The sequence below is a fragment of the Carettochelys insculpta genome, chromosome 26, assembly GCF_033958435.1.
Source record: "Carettochelys insculpta isolate YL-2023 chromosome 26, ASM3395843v1, whole genome shotgun sequence".
NCBI lineage: Eukaryota > Metazoa > Chordata > Testudines > Carettochelyidae > Carettochelys > Carettochelys insculpta.
The window spans coordinates 13,395,933-13,418,409 of NC_134162.1; the positions used below are offsets into that span (position 1 = coordinate 13,395,933).

Genomic DNA, 22,477 nt, shown 5'->3' on the forward strand with positions numbered 1-22,477 from the left:
TGATTAAGGAAATGGACCATCTGCCATGTGTGGAGAGATTAGTAAAACTGGGACTTTTTAGCTTGGAAAAAAGACAGTTTAGGGGGGATATGACAGGTATATAAAACCATGACTGGTGTGGAGAAAGTAAACAAGGAAATGTTACTTACTCCTTCTCACAACACAAAAACTAGGGGTCACCAAATGAAAATAACAGGCAGCAGGTTTAAAACAAACAATAGGAAATATTTTTTTACACAATGCACAGTTGTGTGGAACTCCTTGCTGGAAGATGTTGTGAAGGCCAAGACTATAATAGAGTTTAAAAAGAATTAGATAAATTCATGGGGGATAAGTCCCTCAATGGCTATTAGCCAGAATGGGCATGGAGGGTGTTCCTAGCTTCTGTTTGCCAGAGGCTGGAAATGGGCAACAGAGAATTGATCACTCGATGATTACCTGTTCTGCTCATTCCCTCTGGGAACCTGGCATTGGCCACTGTTGGACAACACAATACTGGGCTTGATGGACCTATGGTCTGACCCAGTATGGATGTTCTTATGTTCTTCTTATGTTCTTAATAGCAATGAAGTGCTGCGCTGCATATGCAGTGCCTCATTAGCATAATTCCTGCCGTGCGAACTTTGAAGTTGTTAACTTTGAAGCGGCGGCAAGAAGCGTTGCACAGCACCTTTGAAATGCACTTTTGTGTGTAGCAGTGTTATTTCAAAATAAACTCTTCCAGAAGTGTTCATGCACAATAGGTTATATCGAAATAAGGCTGCTGTGTAGAAATACCCCTTGTTTGCTTTAAACTTGATCTACAGTAAATTATTTTAATAGTCTTTAGAGTGCTACATGACTGCTTTTTTGTTTTGGCAGAATACAGACTAACACAGCTATCTCTCTATCATGAGCCATTCAGCTATTGGGCTCTTTGGTTGGTTTGGTTCCCCTGAAATACAGGGAGCATCAGCTGGAGTTGAGGGTACTCAACACCTCACAGGATCAGGACCACTTTTCTGTGCGGCTAGCACTGCATGTCTCTGTGAATACAGAACTGACAACTTCTACAGTGCTAAGTATGTCCCAGTGAGCCTGTAAATAATTGTCTGTTTACACAGAATTCGCACTCTGTTCTTTGTGTGTGTGTGTATCTCTCTCTCTCTTCTGCTTGGCTCCATGAATGTATTCCTCTTTAGCAGATCCATTAATAAAATAAAGATCTCTATTGATTCCTGAAGAGAATGTATATTAAAATACTCCATTGTCTATACTGCTGGGGAAAGATTTATATGTATTTTCTGGGCAAGCTGCTGATCTGCATTTGAGTCAACAATCATGCCACATTAAATTAAGTAGGGATCTATTTACTACTGTCAGAGACCTTTAAAGACTATGGTTCAAGTTCATTCTTGGAATAAGAGGTTCTGCTTCCCATCCTGGTCAAGTGGAATTGAACCTTCTTGGGTCAAAGCTAAATTTGCAGATGAGGATGAAAGTCAGTCAGATCAACACAGTTTACTACCAGGATCTAGTAGTTATTTGGAGCTGTTTCAAGGCTTTTTGAGCCTGGACCACACATATTTAGTATTTGTTCTGACTGCTGCTATACACATCTCTGCATAATTGGATGAACTATTCATCTTTAATTATGACCAATAAGCATCTTTGCCTCCAGCAGGCTGAGTAAGACACCATTCGTCAAGAAGGGCTTTGAAGAATGATATATGAAAGATGCCACACAACATCTCAAGATCAATTGCTGTAATTATCCTCTGAATAATTTTTCAGCCATTATTCAGACCCTGCATAATGTACATGAAAGGCTATTTTTAGGCCAACCCGAAGCTCTCTAGTTCCAGGATTTACAGCTCATTGTGCAGAAAAGATTTAGCAGTGAACCCACAGGAAATTCGTCTGTAGATTGTTGAAAGGATAAAGAAAAATATAAGTTCTTTTAATCTTACTATTCTTTATCCACTACTCATTACAGTTCAATACATTTTCTAGTAAGCCTTTGACCATGACAGACTTACAGTGACACAACTTCTTTTTCCCTTTTCCAACAGCAACTTACACAAAATGCCAAATGGCCCAGACTTATGTGTTAGAAAGCAGTTGTTCATCCTCTCAGCATTAATGTGGAGTTCAGAACCTCACTGCACTGTCAAAGGAAGGGATAGCAAAAGGTCCCTAAGTCCATAAAAATGTGACAAGTATTCTTGTCTTATTGCTCCTTTTAACGCATTGTGGGTACTCAAATTAATGGTATCATATTTCCTCTAAAAAGACAGAAAGTCATCCTTGGGCAATGCATTTCTATCAGCCTGGCTTTAAAAAAAAACTGTGAGAGCCAGAACACTGAGATTTTGCAGCAGCCTTGTTTTCAAAAGACTGAGTGAAAGCATGCTTTTTAATAGCAAAGTAGGTTAAAAGAGAAAATAAAATAAAATAAAATATAAAATAAAATATATTTTTGTTGCCCTTTCTCATTACTTGAAACTGACATCTACTCAGGTTGGATGTTAACCTCTGTCCTCTCCTGATATAAGTGCTAGAGTAATAGTCCAACTGCTACGATAAGGCATTTGAACATGTAATGTCCTTTCCATCATTCTTGATAGGTTTAAAATGGGAAGGGCTATTTGTGCAATGTGGAGGTTACACTGTGCACATAACTAAGTGCCTCTTGACTTTGCAAACAAAGATTCTGGAAAATCAGCTTTTATTGTTAAGTCATGCAGAGCAATCTCTCTCATGCTCCCTCACAGACTTATGTAAACTTTCATATTAGGACATTCTGCATTTAATACTGGATTGAGATCCAAAGGAGATAGTTATGGCCATAGAGCTGTCCCTCTATTTTTTTCTGTCCATGGGTGGCATAAATTTTGTTATGTGCACTGAGGCATGTGCAGATGTGCACCACCATAGAAACACAGGCTGCTAGCTATAGCTAGCTGTGTGCACTCTGCTAGTCAGCTGCGTAGCAGCTGAATTGCTCCTGAGGGGCTGCCCAAGTGCTCGGCTTAGAGTGAACACTGCTGTAGATCTAGAAACTAATGTTTGAGCAAGAAAGACCTGAGCAATTGTATTCAAGAGTATTGCTCTGATTCCTATGTAATGTGCATTGTGGGTCCAGTTCTAACCTCTCAGGCACTAGCACAAGTCTTGCTAATTCAAGGGACATTTTCCTCTTGTAACAGGTGGCACATTTTTAACTGGTGGCCAAGAAGATTGTAAGTAAGTGTAATTTTCTGCGCCCAGCCTGAGCCATATTTTGAGGGGAGGGGGCTATTTTTCAGAGGCCAAATGCTCACTGCTTTCTGAAAATCAGGCCTCTTTAAGAAGACTCAGGTTCAATATCCACAATCACTTTTGAACATCTTGGCCACTTTGATGTATTATTTTCATGTTAGGAGTACATGCATCTTTGTGATGCGTGCCATAGGCAGGCCCACAATGAAGGTTAGCGTTTAACAGGTAATTCACAGAACCATAGAATACTAGAACTGGAAGGGATCTTGTGACGTCATCAAGTCCAGTCCCCTGCCCTCATGAAAGGACCAAGCACTGTCTCAATCAACCCTGACAGATATTTGTCTAACATTCTTAAAAATATCCAGTGATGGTGATTCTACCACCTCTCTCTGCAATTTATGCCAATGCTTAACTGCCCTGACAGTTAGGAAGGTTTACCTCATGTCCACCTTAAACCTCCTTTGCTGAAATTTAAGTCTGTTTCTTCTTGTCCTATCAACAAAAGTTAAGTAGAATAATTTTTCTCCTCCCTTCTTATAACACCCATTTAGATACCTGAAAGCTTTTATCATGATCTCCCGTCTCTCTTTTCCAAACTAAATAAACCCAGTTCTTTCAATCTTCCTCATAGGGAGGCGAGGGCCTCATTTCTAGGCCTTCCTCCTGTGAAGTGGTGATTCCTCTCCAACAAAGCACTTAAGAATATGCTTAACTTTAAGCACATGAGAGCTGCGTCTACACGTGCACGCTACTTCGAAGTAGCGGCACCAACTTCGAATTAGCGCCCGTCGCGTCTACACGCGTCAGGCGCTATTTCGAAGTTAACTTCGACGTTAGGCGGCGAGATGTCGAAGTCGCTAACCTCATGAGGAGATAGGAATAGCGCCCTACTTCGACGTTCAACGTCGAAGTAGGGACCGTGTAGACGATCCGCGTCCCGCAACGTTGAAATTGCTGGGTCCTCCATGGCGGCCATCAGCTGGGGGGTTGAGAGATGCTCTCTCTCCAGCCCCTGCGGGGCTCTATGGTCACCGTGGGCAGCAGCCCTTAGCCCAGGGCTTCTGGCTGCTTCTGCGGCAGCTGGGGATCTATGCTGCAGGCACAAGGTCTGCAACCAGTTGTCAGCTCTGTGTATCTTGTGTTGTTTAGTGCAACTGTGTCTGGGAGGGGCCCTTTAAGGGAGCGGCTGGTTGTTGAGTCCGCCCTGTGACCCTGTCTGCAGCTGTGCCTGGCATCCCTATTTCGATGTGTGCTACTTTGACGTGTAGACGTTCCCTCGCTGCGCCTATTTCGATGTTGGGCTGAGCAACGTCGAAGTTGAACATCGACGTTGCCGGCCCTGGAGGACGTGTAGACGTTATTCATCGAAATAGACTATTTCAATGTCGCAACATCGAAATAAGCTATTTCGATGTTGGCTGCACGTGTAGACGTAGCCGAGTAGTCCTGGTACATTCAGGATTTCTTTCATCATTCTTCTCTCCCACTCCCGTTTGTTGTGACTTCACTGTAAACTGTCCCTTCAGTTTGAAACTTGACAAAAAGTTACCTTTGTGAGTAATTTTATTTGGCCTATATTTGAGATGAAATTGTTGTGGTGTTTTGTTTTGTTGGAAAATGGAAAAAAAGAGTTAAATCTGTCTCTTGTGCAGTTTCAGATGCATTTTCATTTGTGCAGTGGCCCTTGCAGGATTAATGACATCATAGAGTCAATTAAATTGTCTTAATTCATTGAATTGAGCCGAGTGGGATGTAAAAGAGAAAAACTAGAAGAGCTCATTTATTAGCTTTTGAAATATTCCCTGTGCAGTGCTCTCTCTGATTTATGATAGATTAACCTCAAAGGTCAGGAAGCTCTGACACCTATCCAAAGCTCGTTAGTCTGGAGTCACTTTAAAATCTTCCCAGGTCTAGAAATCTTCTAATGAAGAAGCTGTCTGTCAAGATTTACCATCCTGAAAACCTCTCATCCATTTTAGTTTTCATTTGAGAAACCAGTTCCATGCAAATGTCTTTTGAAAAAAAATAAATAAAAGGCTCAAATTATTTCAAAATCTAAACATGAGTGCAAAACTATCCCCATAAATACTTCAGCAGCAGTAACTGCATATTGAGGGTCTAGAACAAGTTTTTGTGTATGGCAGGGATGTAAAGGAGTGATTGTTAGTGAAAGCTTAGGGTAGGCTCCATGAATAACTTAATTGCCCAGAGAGAAGTTTGTATTTTGCAAAGATTATTAAGCTTACATTTACCCTATCCATATCAGTATCTGCCTGATACCATATCAGTATCTACCAGTCCACATTGTATTAATGTGATATACACATTGGCTATGTCTACACTAGCCCCAGAATTTCAAAAGGGGCATGATGATGAACCTAACTGAAAGATGCTAATGAGGTGCTGCCATGAATATGCAGCACCTCATCAGCATAATGGCAGCCACAGCACTGTGAAAGTATTTGGTTATAGGAATAAGGGGATTTTGAAGTGTGTGGGGTCATTTTGAAAAGAACCCCATGTAGACAAGTCATGCGTGATCGAAAGTGATACTTTCGCAGTGCCGTGGCAGCGATTATGCTAATGAGGTGCTGCATATTCATAGCAGCACCTCATTAGCATCTTTCGATTAGGTTTATCATCATGCCCCTTGCGAAGTTCTGGGGCTAGTGTAGACATAGCCAATGTGTGTATCACATGTATGGTATGGTAACCCTAATCAAACTACAGAGACATCTAAAAGGTACAAGACACTGAGGCTGCCATAAAAATGTGATAGGAAAATAAGCATATTAAACCAATCAAATCAATGCACTATTAGCTAATAAGATTAGTCAAGCTTCTGTCCTGCTCCAGTTAATTATACTGCCTTGCCAGTCTACCTGCAGTGAAAGAGCCCCTGAATCTAACTGATGAAACAAAATGGTACAGCAAAATCAGATTATAGTTTATAGAAATAAACGAGACTGAAAAGTTTAGTGAGACAGGTCCTAATCTCCTTTGCTGTATAGCTCTCACTGACGACAATTGACATGATGGTTTGTTGATTAGTTTCCAGTGCCTGGCATTCAAGACTATGGCCTCATTTTCCAAAGAGTTCCACTCCCATGCAGGCAACTGAATTAGGACATAAGGTTTCAGTGGTTTCAGTACCTAATTGAGAGCTATTCTTTAAAAAAAAAAATAAATCTTGCCTGACTCATAGGTACAGCGCTTATTTGAAAGTTCTACTTTCATGATGCAGATTTTGGCCCAGTGATCCAGATAATGTTCACCAAGTCAGTGGTACAAAGGGGCCATCAAGCTGTCTTAACCAGTCAGCTGAGGTTTGTCCCAGCATGGGGAAATCTCTGTGTATCATGGAATTGGCTTAAGATTCTGGGAATACCAAAGAACACTGGCTCAGATCCTTTAGGTGGTGCAAGGTCACTTTAGCTCCTTTGACTTCGGGGGAGCTATGCTGATTTACACCAACTTAATGTCTGACCTTTTAAATTTAATCTTCTTAAACTAGTGTTATAACTTTGTGAAATTAGAGCTTTGCTTAAGGTAGGACCCTGTTATTATACAATGGGAGCTGCTGACAGAGTTGTGTTCAAATGTTGGATGCAATGTTGTCTCAGCAGAGTTTTGCAGTGGGGGCAACTGCCTGACTCTGGCTAGAAAAGGTTAAAGCAGGCTGGAGAGAGCCTGTGCAAAGCCCTGGCCAGTCAGAGAGAGGCTTGTAGTGAGCCAAAGAGAAGTGACTTCCTGGAGCAGCCCTCTTGTATAGAGCTGCTTAGCACAGCTGAGGGCAGTTGGGTCCTGAGCAGGGAGAGTGCAAGGCTGGTTTCCAAGTGGAAGCACCTGGAGAGAGCAGTGCTGCGCAGGCTCAGAGAGCAGGAGAGCAGCTCCAGCCAGACTGCAGGACTTGACACAAAGGCCAGGATGATGCAAGAGCCACATGGGAAGTGGCCCAGGGGACAAGATGCAGTTAAAGGGGAGTGAATGAGGGCAAGACAAAGCTGATTCCAGAGGGTCCCTGGGCCAAGATCCAGAGGAGTGGGCAGACCTGTATTCTCCCCTGCCCCCCTTCTCTCCTGCACCACACATTGCCTCCAGGAAGAGTGGCCTGTACAGACTGCAGCTTACCCCTGACGTGAGGGGCTAGACTTTACCAACAGTTGGCCACAGTGGAAGGTGTAGATATTGAGGATCTCAGATAACGCGAGAAGGGGGCGAGAAATCAGTGTCATGGATACTGATGGAGGGCTGTGTCCTAAGAGGATGCTGCAGTTCTGAGAGCAACGTAGTTCCAACAGGAACCAATGGAGCAATGAGCGAGATACTGGCCAAACGAAGGTGCCCTGTTGATTGTCAGGGCTAATTCCCAGTGTGACCAGCAGGAGATGCCATGGTGGTGAGCCATGCCCATTACAACTTTATATATACTTTGGAGATTTTTCAAGGTGAAAATGAGTGCAAATATGTGAGAAACTGTCACAAAATATTTTCCACTCCCTGAGTGTGGTTCTTCTCTCACTTCATTTTTTAAACTGTGTTTATAAGTAAGAACAACAGGTTGAGTAAAGCAGATATTTGCTTCGTTCATAACTGAGATTTGTGTGAATCCACAGTGGCTATTTGAATCCAAGTTATCATGGAGAGTATACATTTTTATTATGCGTCAAATTCCCTGATGCATGGCTCCCAAAATAGTTGATAAAGAAATGGCATTCACATAGAGAAATCAACACTGCTGAATGAATAGAACCATGACATTTACACCCTGAAGATGTAGAAATTAACTTGTTGTGAATGTAACATAAATATAACCACCACTACTGGAAAAAATGAACACACCAACTAATGAGAGAGGAATAGAGAGTTCACAGGCTTTCTTATTGCTTTCTGATATACTAGGATTACTCTTTTGGCAGTGTCTTCAACAGGGCCATAAAAACCATGTCTGCAATGTAAAACATCAGTGCATTCTCTCTGTACCTGCTTCTAAAAATTGTCCTTTGATTGAATCCTCAGGGAACTTGAAGACAAGAAAATGTGCTCAGCACAATTGAAATGCTTAAATAAGATTGCCTTGAAGACAGGATCTGCATGTGTAGCACTCCCATACTGGAGGAATTGAGTTGCACGTCAAACATTTCAAAACACTAGGAAAAAATAATAAACTCAAGGCAACTCCTGAAATAAACCTTATGGGACCTCATGAAAAATTGCCACCAAATGAAAGTGTTATAGAGAAAGCAGATGGAGACTAAAAGAGGAATATTGGAAAATCAAATGACATGTTTAAAAGGGCAGAACATCAATATTACGAGACAAATTGATAAAATGTGTCATTTGAAAAGACACAGGAAAGCAGAGAAATCAGAAAATGCATTATGACTATAAAAGGGAAGATGGGAGGGAAAAAACACAGACATAGCAATCTAGTACAGACATTTCCAGCACCAAAGAAATCAAATTTCATTTTCAAGAAGATGTGAATATAAAGAAAGATGTGTTATTGCTCTGAAAAATTTTAAAAGCTCTAGAATAATAATGGAATGTGACACATGATCATGTAAAAGATTTGTTCAGTTCAGCCAGGTAAGACTTACAGGCACCAATGGCTGTGTTTCCTGATTGGAACATGTTCCTGAATATATTTCCTTAGCTTCCTCCTAGATTGTGCCTTTTGTAAAACTTATGTGTTTGTAGATATCCTCTGTTTACTTTATCTTTGTACTCTGAGCATCTGAGAGCAGGGGTAAAGTGGTATACTTCTAATGTGTAACCTACTAATAAATTGAATGGGAAAACAGGTTAACTGAGGCCCTTTGATCATTACATCAACTACCAGATATTTACCTATGGAATTTTATCTGAAATTAAGCTCTAATCACATTGTCCAGAGAACTAGTTTAAGACAAGATTAAAATTAAGACACTCAAATATGCACTAAATTATAAGTGATGTGTTTCACACTAATGGAACAAATGAGGGCTTGATCCCCCTCACTCCTCATTCAGACAATATTCCCATTGAAAGCAATACTTTGCTTGAATCAGTGCTGCATGAGCAAACCTCTACTTTTCGAGTGTTAAAATGGCAGCTATTGTTGACTGCAAGGTGATTTCAAATTCAATCACTTTTAGTTTTATTCATTATTGCTAGTTATTTTATTAACCAAATTTAACAGATACCACCTTGATGAGCAACACCATAAAATCAATGGTCAGGTGAGCCGCATGTGAAAATGGCTTTTTGTATCTCACAAAGGGAAAATTAAAGTTCAGTGAGCAAATCTCAATGCTTCCTCATAGTGACTCTTCTAACTGGCTAAAGAGATGATAGTAGCTTTGGAATGTGGGATCATCCTGTCTGTACTGCTAAAAATATAGTGGTCAAAAGTTTTAACATAACCAAAAAACTGGAGGCCCTCAACGCTGTGTCCAAAAAGACAAGTACATTTCTCAAGGTGAAAGGAAGTACATTCAAAAGAATCTTTGTGCGTCTCCTGTCATGACTAGTGATGGGCAAGCCTTTGAAGTATAACTTCAATGTGAGTTTCAACTATTCTGCAGCTAGAGAATTGCACCTAGATTTGGCTAAGCCTGGATGCTTCTTCAAAATATGTCCAAGCCAATGAAGTCTATAGATTTTCACTAGAGATGTCATAAAACCAGACTTTTCAAAAGTGAATTTGTGTACTTCTGTTTCTGGTCTTAGCTGGAGACCAGAAAGGTATCCAAATAATTTGGGGCTATAAAAAAAGTTTGGTTGGATTGTGTTCAAGCATTGGAAAGTATCTATTTTTTCATCCCAGTCACAGTGAGATTCATAGCTTTTGTGAAAATCAGCACACACTCTTCCCCTCATTTGCAATCTTTGCACACAGAGACAAAATCAAAGGTGGATGCTGATTATTAAAGCTGTCTCATCCCCCCAGGACAGTCCTTTCAGCTGGCATTAAAAAAGCGACTTTTGCATAAAAGCCATATTGTGCATGCTCAGCTCATGCTTGTATTAAGAATATAGGATAGTTGGCAAACAAGTTTAGGAAGGTGCAAGAAAATACAAAAAAAACTTGGGTCCTCATGTTGTCACAGATAACATCCATTAGGCAAAATACAAAGAAGAAAACACAGAGTTCTAATGAAGGACTTGCTGTATGCCTCAAAACCAAGGAAAAATGTTATCTGCAGTGCCAGGTACCTGTGCAAAAATAATGCTAGCTCATCGCTATTGTTGCTAAATTCTCAGCCAAATTGCTTTTGCACATCTTTTCATTAGGTGTCGTGCTCTAGTGGAAGTCTTGGGGAAGTCCCTGCCCCCATCTGTGCCTCTGTTTCTCCTTCCAGCCTTTATCTGTTTAGACTAGGGGTGAGCAATCAAAAAGTGGCAGCCTGCCAAGGTTAGTCCCTGGTGGCTTGTTGCCGCTATATTTACCTGCACCTCCTCAGGGATCAGGCAATCACAGGTCTCATTGGCCACCGATTGCCATTTGTGGCCAAAGTGCATGGCGGGAACCACCTCAGACCAGGACACCATTTCCCACAGCATTCATTGGCTGTGAATGGTGATTCATGGCCAGTGAGAGCTGTGATCACATGATATCTACCAAGGTGCCGGTAAATATAGAGGCAGCAGCCTGCCAATGACTAACCCTGGTGGACCAGATCTAGCTCATAGGATACTATTTGCCCACCCCTGATTTAGACTGTAAGACCTTCAGGCCACAAACAGTCGTTCACCAGGCATTTTTTTTTTCACTTTGGAGCACTTGTCTCACGCCTCAGTTCACTCCTCTGGGTGCTATTCTAATATACATAACACATTAATAAGGTGATTTTTAGCATCTCATGGCTGCCATTGTGCAGACTTTATCCCCACTTATTTATGGTCATGTAACATCCTCCATGCTCACTAGAATAATTGCTTCCCTGAGAAGTGACAGCAGGAAAGTGTCCTGTGGATCACTAGCTTCTTTTCATGTAGTTTGCTGGCTGCAGACAAGGTAGAAGAGCCAAGTGACCAGCTAACACCCTGTGTACCAATGACCACAGCTGTGATCTTAGCTGGGGACTTTGGTTTCTTCCGTAATACGAATATTTAGTGCTACCAAGGTGAATGTCAAATAGTGATCCATTTTATTTTATCTATTTGCATTAGTGAGAACTGGTGTAAGGTGTTGGTAAAACACTCATCAGAAAAATAGCATTTTGCACTGGTATTAATGGAAACATGAATACAAAGCAGTGACGAATGATGCTCAAGTCTTCTAAGACACAGAAAACCAGCAACACGGAGAACTATAAAGCAGATTTCTCATACTCATTCACCCTTAGGTGCAAGAGGGGACTTCAGCTTCCGTGCCAATCAGTTGGGATTGCCAAGTAGCATCAGTCTCAGATGATGACACTTGTCCCTCAAGAATTAAGCTAACCTTCCATGTATTCTTTGACACAGTAAGTGCCCATTTGTGTTTTAAGGAGAACAAAATTTCCTTGTGTGTTCTGCTCTATGGATTGCTGAGGTATATCTTCTATGCTTGCCGTATGCCGAATTTTCATGGATGATTATAACAGAAAGTGGAGGGCAAAATACATCCTGTGCCCTTATGTTGGCATCTTTCCCTGCAGGTGCTTGTATTAAAGACTTCTCTTTTAATGCTGGCAATTAAAGGTGGAGAATGGTGGTGATGCAGAGAAGCAGAGAAAAGCCTGAAAAACCTCCTAGCTGATAAACATCATTCTGAGCTAACTCCAGCCTTCCTCAGTGTAATCCAGTCAGATCAATATGTGTGACAGTGGCATGCTCTGTGTGGAAGCTCCCTCTTCCAGGTCATCCCAAAAACTGGATTCTGGGCCCAGTTTTCTCATTAGAAAATACTCCACTCAAAGAGCTGGGTCCCTTATTGCTTTACAGCCATTCCAGGAGGATTTTGATAGAGGTACAAGAATAGGACTCCAAGAAGCATGGAGTGGGTTATCAGTTACATCAGCAAAAACTGGTACAACAGGCACATTTTATTGGCTGAAAAGTGCCAGATAGCAAATATTTATATTACGGAAGAAACCAAAGTCCCCAACGAAGATCACCCCTCATTGTACTGGGCACTTTAGAAACATACAAAGGGAGAAAACTCCTGTCCAGAGAGACTTACAATCTGGCTTGTCAATCAAGCAGTTATCATAAGCAGCAACTACAGAATCAAATACACAAGCCAAATGCATTTTTAACTGTACAGTGAATTTATTTTATTTTGTTCTTATAGTTTTAAGTTTTTCACTCCAAAAAGTTAACACTTCACTAAAAAAATCCCGAAGACTTTTCTGTAAAACTTAATAACAAATTATACAAATAATTCATTATCTAGCAAAAAGCAATAAATAACTTTAAGTGGTTTGGCAAATCTGGGATTTAAACAAAAGAATTGTTTGATCCAAACTCTTCTTCTAATCCCCAATTCTTTACTACACAATCTTCCTGCTAATGCTTCAGAATATATCAATTGTGTAATTAGGAATAAATTGCCTTTGAGAGTGATACCTTTTTTTCCTGCCTCAGAAGTATAAATGGTCTATTTTTCTTTCTTTTTGGAAGTGTGCTCCAGTTTTTTTCAAAGACAGATAGCGAGAGACTGTAGATATCATTTTGGAATAATTGCATTTAATGCGTTTGGTAACAAAAGAATGAATCACAGACACTTTTCTTTCTTTTTGAAACTTTTTAAGTAATTTCCACAACTCCCTGGGCTCTGAATTGACACCAGTAATACTGTGCTGCTTCATGATATTCAGCAAGGATAGATTCTTGGAGCTTACCTGGGCTCATGTCTGTGGTGCGCCCTCCTCCTTTTATTGTCCAATCAATTTATACGTTGTGCACAAAATGGAATGATGTTGTATAAACAGGGAAAGAACTGATCTCTGAAATGAGGTGGGCTTGATGGAAAGGACTGCTTTCCTGATCAGGAGTTACCAGCTCCTGTTTGGAGTCCATGCATACTATGGGGATGAAGTTATTCCATTCTGCAGTTATGTATTAATAAAGCAATGAGTGGCAATTGCATCCGGGGCTGACTGAAACCTCCAGTCTCAGAGCAGGCAATGTGTAAAGTACAGCGTTTTGATTGCCGTAAGAAAGAAGCTGTGGGCTTGAAATGGATTTATTGAAATTGGATTCTTTAATATGCTAACTCATTAAGTCCCAAAACTTCCCTGTGTAGCGTAGGTTAGAGCAAGAGTGAAATATGTTTCATGTAAATCCAACCTTCTACCTGTTACTCTGTTAATAACTCATTTAGTGCCAAGACTTTGCTGTGGAATATAGCCGAGATTAAGGATGATGAGTAGGGTAACTGATGGATGGATTTAACTGATGCATATTTCATAATTATGATTTTTAAAATACTCTTGGCAAACAAAGTCTGACCTTACTTAGCTCAGAAAAAAAACAGAAAATTAATAAAAAGAAATAACCTATACAAATAAACAGCTATGCTTGATGAATGTGTCTGAAGGAAACAGTAAACTCAAGAATGCAACGTGTTTATTGGAATCACTTCTCTCGCCTCGAAAATGCAGTCTCTCTGGGGTGGAATGGGGCAGCTGCTTAACTGCAGAATTCAACACTATGCAATAGTTAAAAGCAGGAAGAGAAGACGAATATTGTAGAGCACTGAAAACCATAGTGAAAAAGGAATACAGTCTTGTATCTGAGGCAATCAGACTCAGAACATCTGGATTCAGTTCCTGGCTCTGCTCCTGACTCCACATGTGACTGGGACTGAGACTGATTTGTCTCAGTGCAATTGCCACAGTGAATGCAGCAGTTGCTGCCCTGCCAAGGTTCCTACATACTCATCCTCCTTGAAAGCAGAATGTAAGTGATGGGCAGTTATGGAAAACAGGTGTTTATTGTAGTTCATGGCTGTATCTTGTAGGGGGTTGGGAGTGAGGTTTCACATTTCATAATAGATAAGATGTAAAGCTAATTTTAAAAGCAAACTGTTTCTGTGGAAGTGTTTGACTTTATCTCTGTATAAAAGCTGCTTTCCACAGCCATCCTGTGTTGCTGCACAGCAGAGCTAAAAGTCCTGGGAAATAATTTATGAAGAATGCATTAGAAGAAATATGTACTTACAGCTTTTGTAAACACCTAACAGTCATTCACAGTTATCTATCATTTATTGGATCACAGATGAGTAATCATTGGCTCACAGCTTGTTTGCCTGATACTGAAACTCTAACTCCCAGTGAAGTCTTCCTAGTATCTGAAATATTAAAATATGAGAAATTCCATATAGATTTACAAATGGCATGAGCTGTAAAGATATATGGAGACAGGTAGATATAGAAAGAGAGAGATTATATATATATATATAGAGAGAGAGAGAGTTTTATAGAGAGTTATTATGTTTATGTATTTATGTCCACACAAAATGACATGGAAAATGGCCATATTAGAAATAAGGTCTAGCAGATTGTTTGTATTGTGGTAGTATCTTAGAAGCTTTTGCTGGGTTAAAAGGTCCCAATGTCCTAACAGTTGTATAAACACAAGATATAAGAGAAAAAGGGTATGAAAAAGGAATAACTATTATTTCCATAAGGGAAGTTGATGGTGGAGTTCCTCCTATTGACCTCCTGCTGTGGGGATGGCAAGAAAAATTAATTTAAGATATGTCCACTACAGCTATGCAATTCACCTAGCTGGAGTTGAGCTTCTTAAACACAATTTTTCCCTGTAGTATATACCTGGCCTAAATGAACCACCAAGCTCACAAAGGAAGTCTGGCAGAACCAGGACTTGAAGGCAGGTCTCCTGAATCCCAGGCTAGTGACTTAACACGAGGACAAATTCCTCCTCTTTTTGTATGTCTGTGTTTTGTATCTAGTGTATATACCCCAGTATAGGGCACATTAGAAATGAGATAGATAAGAGCTCTATTAATAGGTGCTTGTGGCTAGTTTCAAGATAGCAGTAATCTTTGAATGGCCCCATATCTTGTCTGCAATTATATGAGTGACCTTGTTTGTACATCTCTTATAGCAACCTCCCTTTATATTGTTAAGAATTAACTTCAAAAGTAGATTTACAGCCTATAAATGGTGCCACCTCTTTTCAGATGTCATCAATTAGAAAATGTGCAAGGGAACTGCAAAACAGGACTCACTCTACGATATGGGTGAAGCTGGAACTGAATCCTAAATCATTTGGATACCAACATGTTTAAATTGTGTCAGTGACACCACGGTAAGCGGAAATATGAGCTTCTCAGTGTAAGAGATACCTTTGGTTGAGTGATCCATCCCTATAGACTTAGGAAGAACTCTGTGGGTTTTATGACAATGTCTGTCAGTCTTACAGGCTTTCAGAAGCATTTCCAACTGAGTGTAGTTAACAGGTATGAAAAGTATGCAATCCCTTTTTCTTTCACAGACTTAATTTAACTAACATAAGAAAACTCACTGGAACATTTTGTTGCATTCACCACAGAGGCTGATATTTATTGATGCTCTCAGATCTCTGAGACTGACAGCTCCATGGGCTATAGTACAGCTTCTCTTTTGCTTCATTTTGAAAAAGAACAGTTGCTTCTTTCTCTGTCCTATTCTTCCACCTCCAAGAGCTTTGGTGTCCCTTGATCCACATGGGCCATGCACACAATCAAGATGATGAAGCAGGTCCTTGCCTATGAAAGCTTATGCTCCAAAATATCTGTTAGTCTATAAGGGGCCACAGGACTTCTTGTTTTTAAAGATACAAATTAACACGGCTACTCCTCTGATAATAATCAAGATGCAGAGCTGGAGTTCTGCTTATAGGGAGCCTCCGCTCATGGCAGCCAATCACTTTGCTAGCAAAGGGCTCCATAGTGCATCACAAGAGCACAGCTGGTCAACTTCCTGTAGTTCTGATATTCATTTCCCACAAGGTGAGAAACCTCTCAAGAACATTTTTTTTTCACTTTCATTAACTCCTTGAATGGCCCTCTGGGCTCTCAATACAAGGCAAGCAGTCCCGTAGCACTTTAAAGACTAACATTATTATTTATTAGGTAATGAGCTTTTGTGGGAAAGACACGCATCTTCAGATTCTGGAGCAGAACTGAGAGAAAAACTGAGGAATCAGCTAAATATAAAAATTGAAAAGTAAGGAGGAGGGAGAGGAAGGAAGGTGAGAGAGAAAAACCTCTGGGAAGTGTCAATTAAGTTAAGTTAAATTCTGGGTTCCGGCATGCAGTGAAAACACGGGTTATCAAAATCTCTCCAGAAGGTTTGTGACTTGTAGACATTTGCACAAGTGTGTGTTGTTTTCGTACCCCTGTGTAATGGTTGGTCTATGACAGGACAACAGCGCCTAATGGCTCTCAGCTAAAGGAATAATTTCTTTAGCTCAAATAGTAGAAGTCTGTGCTGTGGTTAAGGTGGTCCCAAGTTTATAACCAATCATGACTGAAAAGTAGATCATGTTCTGATATGCATCTGCAATCCTGAGTATTGGACCTCGGTGCTTTTTGAGGCCCAGCAAATCATTAACTGAGCTGAGCACTTTGGGTTCAGCATGCAGCCCAAGTATGCCATGGAGGGCTGAGTTGTGGGGGCAACAGAATTCTCCCTCTGGGGACAGAGAAGGAGGGAAGATTCTCCATTGATGTTGTGGCAGCCTTGGATTGCAATAAGTCTGAATATCCTGAACCCTTCACAAAAGAGGCTGTTGCAGCCTTAAATTCACCATCATTTTCCGCTTTTGTCTTCCAGTTATTTTAAATTCTCCTTCCTGTTGGGGCACAGAGAGTCCCTGCTTCATGGCAGAGGTAGGCATTCTGCATATGCCATCAGGTAGCAGAGCTCCACAAAAGAATGGGGAAGGAGGGCAAGGCATAGAAGGGGGAGGGAGATTGTATTCCTATCTGAATTTTTGGCAGGCACATTAGGAAAGACTCCTACTACCCTCTGTCCTTCATACCCATAATTACTGAGCTTCAGCTGTTGGCAAAGCACCAGTCTGTGACATACCCACCCATGCCAGTGGTTTCTTGTATCACAGCCCGGTCTTTGCTGTGACTGAAATTCACCCTGTACATATGTCCAGAAAGGAACATATATGCTATTTGGGTTTCCCTTAAGCTTTCACAATTGGGCTTAAATACTGTCTGTCAGAGGTGGTTGGAAGGTGGAATTTCCTTACCATGAAATGTTTGGAGATTTCAAAAACATCAAGTCCAAATGGGAGTGAAAAGCCAGGGATTTGAAATGTTTTGAAAACAACTACTATAACATATTATGATGGTTCAGTCCAAATGTATTGTTATGATCTTTTCCATTTTATAAACATAAAATAAATCATATTTTGAAATGCAAAGTCATTTTGAAACAAAAAAATCAAAATAGTACATTTGAAATTATTTTTGAAAATTTAGTTTACAATGAAACTATGTCAAATTGATATAACAATGAAACCTTTCAGTTTAATCAAAAAGGTATATACTGCCAGAAAAAAATGTTTTGATTCCTTTCTTTTGTCTAGTACCTATTTTTCCCTAGTATCTAGCCTCTCTATATTGAGGGATGAATTTCACTCAGTGGCTTTATTATACTTTTGTAACATCATGTCTTGCTTATCTTGCACTTTGTCTCTGTGACCTATACACTGCTCCTTAGCCCACCCTGAAAATGTCTTTTTTTTAAAAATAAATCAATTCAGAAAACATCCCCTGGTTTCTCTGCAGAGAGAGTTTATCACAAGCTTGAGCACAGTGTAAAGTGGTCATTCCCTGCTGATTGTTCTCACTAATCCTGCACCAAACAACAAAGCAATTTACCAACCGATAAGTAGGTAGCAGAGCCTTAGGTTTCAGGCGTGTCATGTGGCTGCCTCACATTCTCCTAGCGCCAACTAACTTTGACATTCCCTTCTCATCTTCACTGTAATTTTTACAGTCACTGACAACCTTTGACACCTTTGATTCTGGGTATTTCTCACAAGGCATCCATCATTTGTTGAGAGATTTGTTGTTTTCTGTAAGCAAATGGATGTTTTTTCATCTAAACCTGGTGCAGATGCAAGCTGGAGAAAAATGCTACATTGCCTAGGTTCACAAGCTACCGTCCTGTAGAAGGATTACTCTGTAACATGATTTCCTCTGGCTCCCTTATCATTTCAGGGCTCACTCCTCTCCATGCCCATCACCTAGGGAGAAAACGGGGGGCAATAAGAATTGCCTAAAAGTCCACTTACCTCTAGAGCAGGAGTGGCCAACATGAGGCCCATGGAAAGCCTTTTTATCCGGCCTATGAAGCCTTTTCCTGTGGCAGTGGTACCATTTTACCCAAGCTAGCCAAAGTGAATGCGGGGCATGTGGCGTAACCAAGCTGATCAGCAATCAGTGGGTCTGGAGCCACATGTGGCTCTTTAAGGAGACCCTTGTGGCTCTCTGACTTGCTGCAGCTGAAATAATGGAACTAAATTTAGTTGGCCTAACAGCTGGCAGGGCGGTGGGAGGGATCTAGCCTTTAAACTAATTAAATTTAGTTCTATTATTTCAGCTGTGGCAGGGCAAGGAGCCACCTGCTCTGCAAGTGGGGGAAGTGAGCACGGGAGATGGGGGAAGGGGTGGCAGAGTCTGCCCCTGTTGGAGCTGCGCAGCCCTGCTGAGAAGGGAGGGAGGAGGTGGCCATGGAGGAGTAGGGCTGCATGTGATGCTCATCATTTGAGGCAGGTTAATCCAGGGAAACCAGGGGGGCAGGCTTGGAGCTGAGAGGGGGTAAGCCTGGGAATGGGGGATGTGTTTGAGGCTGAGAGATGTTAAGCCTGGGGATGGGGATGGGGAGTGTGTTTGGGGCTATTTTGTGTTCGGTTCCTGGAACATGCAAAAAATCGCCATGTGGCTCCCCGATGCAATCAGGTTTGCCACTTCTGCTCTAGAGCAAGAATAGTAAGGGACGAATGATGGTTTTGTGGTAAAAGTACTAAATATTGCAGTAAAACTCTAGGTCAGCCTCTGAGGCCCTTGGCAATTAGGAACCTGGGGCATGGTGGCTCTAGCGATATAATGGGGGAAACAGTACTCCCTTCCTATCACTTATGATTAGATTGAAGCTGTTCCCTGCAGGGGCTGTCATTTACTAATGGTATGTTCACATTACACAGCTTTAGCGACACGGCAGTATCGACAGAGCAGCGTTGCTAAGTATCAGGCATTGTGAACCGGGCTGTCCTTAAGATTTACGGGGCCCTACACAGTATAATTAACTACTATTATACAATACTATTATTCCTATGACCGATGCAGCTGGAGAGGGGATGGTGAGTTTTTAGAGATATTATTGTCTGACAAAACATCTGTCAACAGAGTATGGCCATACACTAAAGCGGATCGAGAGCACAATCTCCTCTGTTGACAGAAGCTCTCCCCCACCCCCCCATAGTATCCTCATATCTTGCTTGTGGACAGATTCTGTCAGCAAAGTCACTGTTCCTCATCTGGAAGGGGCAGAAAGTGGTTGTCAGACGTTCCGAGTTTTGTTGACAGACTGTCAACAAAACGCGTTTTGTGTGTGGAGGTGAGGCGAGTTTTGTCAACAAAATTTGAGTTTTATTGAAAAAAAACCAACCCCTCACTAGTGTAGCCATAGCCAGTGGTTTGGATTTTACACAGACTTGTCTTTACCTGCCTTTAATATTTGTAGGAATGACACATAACCCAGCTTAATTTACTTCATTAAATGGTCCTTCTAGTGACAGGTAACCTGCCCCCTGCCACTATATAAACCCTGGATTCTGTTTTTCCTCTCAATTTCCATCTGAAGAAGTGGGTTTCACCCACAAAAGCTCATGATATGACAAATTCATAAGTCTCTAAGGTGCCACAGGACTGCTTGCCATTTGCGTTACTCTAGAAACATTCCTCCACTTGTATCGCTTGGCCTACTTGTGACCTACATAGAGTTAACAGGGTGGGAAAGGGAATTGGGCTTGTTCTTAAGCATTGGAGTACTGTGGGTTTCTTGGCCCTTCATGACTGCAGTGTCATTAACTCATAGCAGAAGGAAGAAGAACAAAAAAGAAAGGTTTTGTGGGAGGTGTGTGAATGTACAGAGGGAGTTTGACTGAAAGCCCCATTGTTTAGGTTTAGCCTGGTGGCTGTGCCTTGATGCTTGGGAAGTTGATTTGGTGCGTGGGTGGATGGTGCAGGAATCTCCAACCAGCTTTCAGATGCTTGTTCTCTAGTATGGGAATACACTGAATAATTGGCATCAGCTGTTATTGTGCAGGCTTGGGGCCAGGCATAAGGCTGGGCAGGAGGAGGCTTGAAAAGAAAGTCAAATGTGAGGAAACATACCAGAAGTGACTGTTGCCTTAGCATTCTGCTATTTGCTTCCTTCTGACCTTGGCTAGACAAGAGCTGCCCCTTCTTCCACTGCTCCCAATTCCCCAAATTGATAGCTATCACCACACAAACAAAGCCTGCATCCATCGTCCAATTTTGAAGTCTGTTAAGACTGTCTGCCCTTCATTTAAATTCCTTCTCCTGTCAAAGAGATGGTGACATTAACAAGCGTGCTCAGAGGGGGGCTTTGTGCCAATTAACAATTTCTCGTTAGCTTAATTAGGGGACACATGTTTTTAATCACAGCTAAGAATGTGGAGTGATTGAAGAATTGATTCTGAGCTTTTGAAAGCATCACTGTCAGTGCGTGGAATTTAATTCGGCAGATGTGCTTAAAGAAAGAGGGGGAGGGCTTTAAATGACTTTGGTTAAATGAGCTTAATAGGACTGTGAAGCAGGAGGAAAAGCAGTTATACAGACAATATTTTCTATTGTCACCAATCACAGACTGCACTTGTGCAAATCTGTGAGACCAATAGATGACTATGGGGAAATGTTGTTTCTTTAATTCACAGGTTATCATCTTTTCTGATGCAGTACCAATACATGCACAGTATATGTGTACATCCTGTGTGATAAGTGATATGTACTGTCCGAGAGTGACCTATTACTGTCTTTTCCCATCCTCTGAGTGTGACCATCTTTGTCCCAATATAACAGGAATTCTTGTCCTTTATAAATCATTTGTAGGAAATGATCCATCTGATAAACACATTTTTGGTGTGCCATACATCCCATTAGTCAAGAAGAAACCTTCTTATTCTGGCTACCCTTTATGGCTGGTTGCAAAAGAAAAGGTGCTAGGAAGAAGTCTGCAGCTCAGGTTTCAGAGACACTAATCCCATAGTACCCTGTGTCCTTGTCATAGGTTTTTAAAGACAGATATTATCCCAGCTTCCAGTAGGTTGCACAGACTGTTTGCCAGATACACCATTAAACTGACAAATTCATGGTGGTAATGTTAAGCTAGTTGATCAGAACTGGTATTTGGGAGACATCTTTTTCTGCCAAAGGACACTTTTTCCCCCCCTCACAGAGGAACACTGTGAAACTGAACCATTTCAGCTTAAGCCAGAACTAAAACGGGGTGTTAAATTTCATGAAATATGATGTTTTCCTTTCAGGCACTGAAGCCACTATTGGCTGCTAGGATTAGTGACTTAAAGGACAAAGAGTGAACTTAGCTTCTTTTTTCCCCTTCTTCCCCTGCTCTGAGGTTGCAGTTTGAGAGACAATGGCCTCGGCTCAGCTGATTTTTATCAGCAGCCATTCCGAGAGCAAGGAGGATGACAAACTCGTAACACTGCCTTCAGCCATCTGCAGATTGGCCATGTTTCTGTCTAATCACACAGACGTGCCATGGAGACTTTATAGAAAATCAGTTGCCATCAGTCACTTTTATCTTAATAGGAACAATGTAATTTGTTGCCTCTTATTCAGATTGATAGTGTTAGTAGTCATCAGATTACTGATAAAAAACAAAACCTATAATCACTGCTCCCTGCAAATTGGCCTAGCTGATGCAAGAATCTGCTCAGGTTTTGCAGATATGGTGAATTATGAGACTGCGTGGCTACGTCTACACGTGCACCCAACTTCGAAATAGCTTATTTCGATGTTGCGACATCGAAATAGGCTATTTCGATGAATAACGTCTACACGTCCTCCAGGGCTGGCAACGTCGATGTTCAACTTCGACGTTGCTCAGCCCAACATCGAAATAGGCACAGCGAGGGAACGTCTACACGCCAAAGTAGCACACATCGAAATAAGGGAGCCATGCACAGCTGCAGACAGGGTCACGGGGCGGACTCAACAGCAAGTCGCTCCCTTAAAGGGCCCCTCCCAGAC

At 41.3% G+C, this 22,477-nt stretch overlaps 1 protein-coding gene across 1 annotated transcript in view; it reads left to right on the forward strand.

Annotated features, from left to right (window-relative positions):
* The first annotated feature begins 14,058 nt into the window (after positions 1–14,058).
* CAMK1G (calcium/calmodulin dependent protein kinase IG) overlaps positions 14,059–22,477 on the forward strand; it is a 426,418-nt gene continuing 417,999 nt past the window's right edge. The window contains exons 1-2 of the mRNA XM_074977532.1: positions 14,059–14,112; positions 15,359–15,486. The gene's annotated coding sequence lies outside the window, so the exon portion shown is untranslated. The remainder of the gene's footprint in view (positions 14,113–15,358; positions 15,487–22,477) is intronic.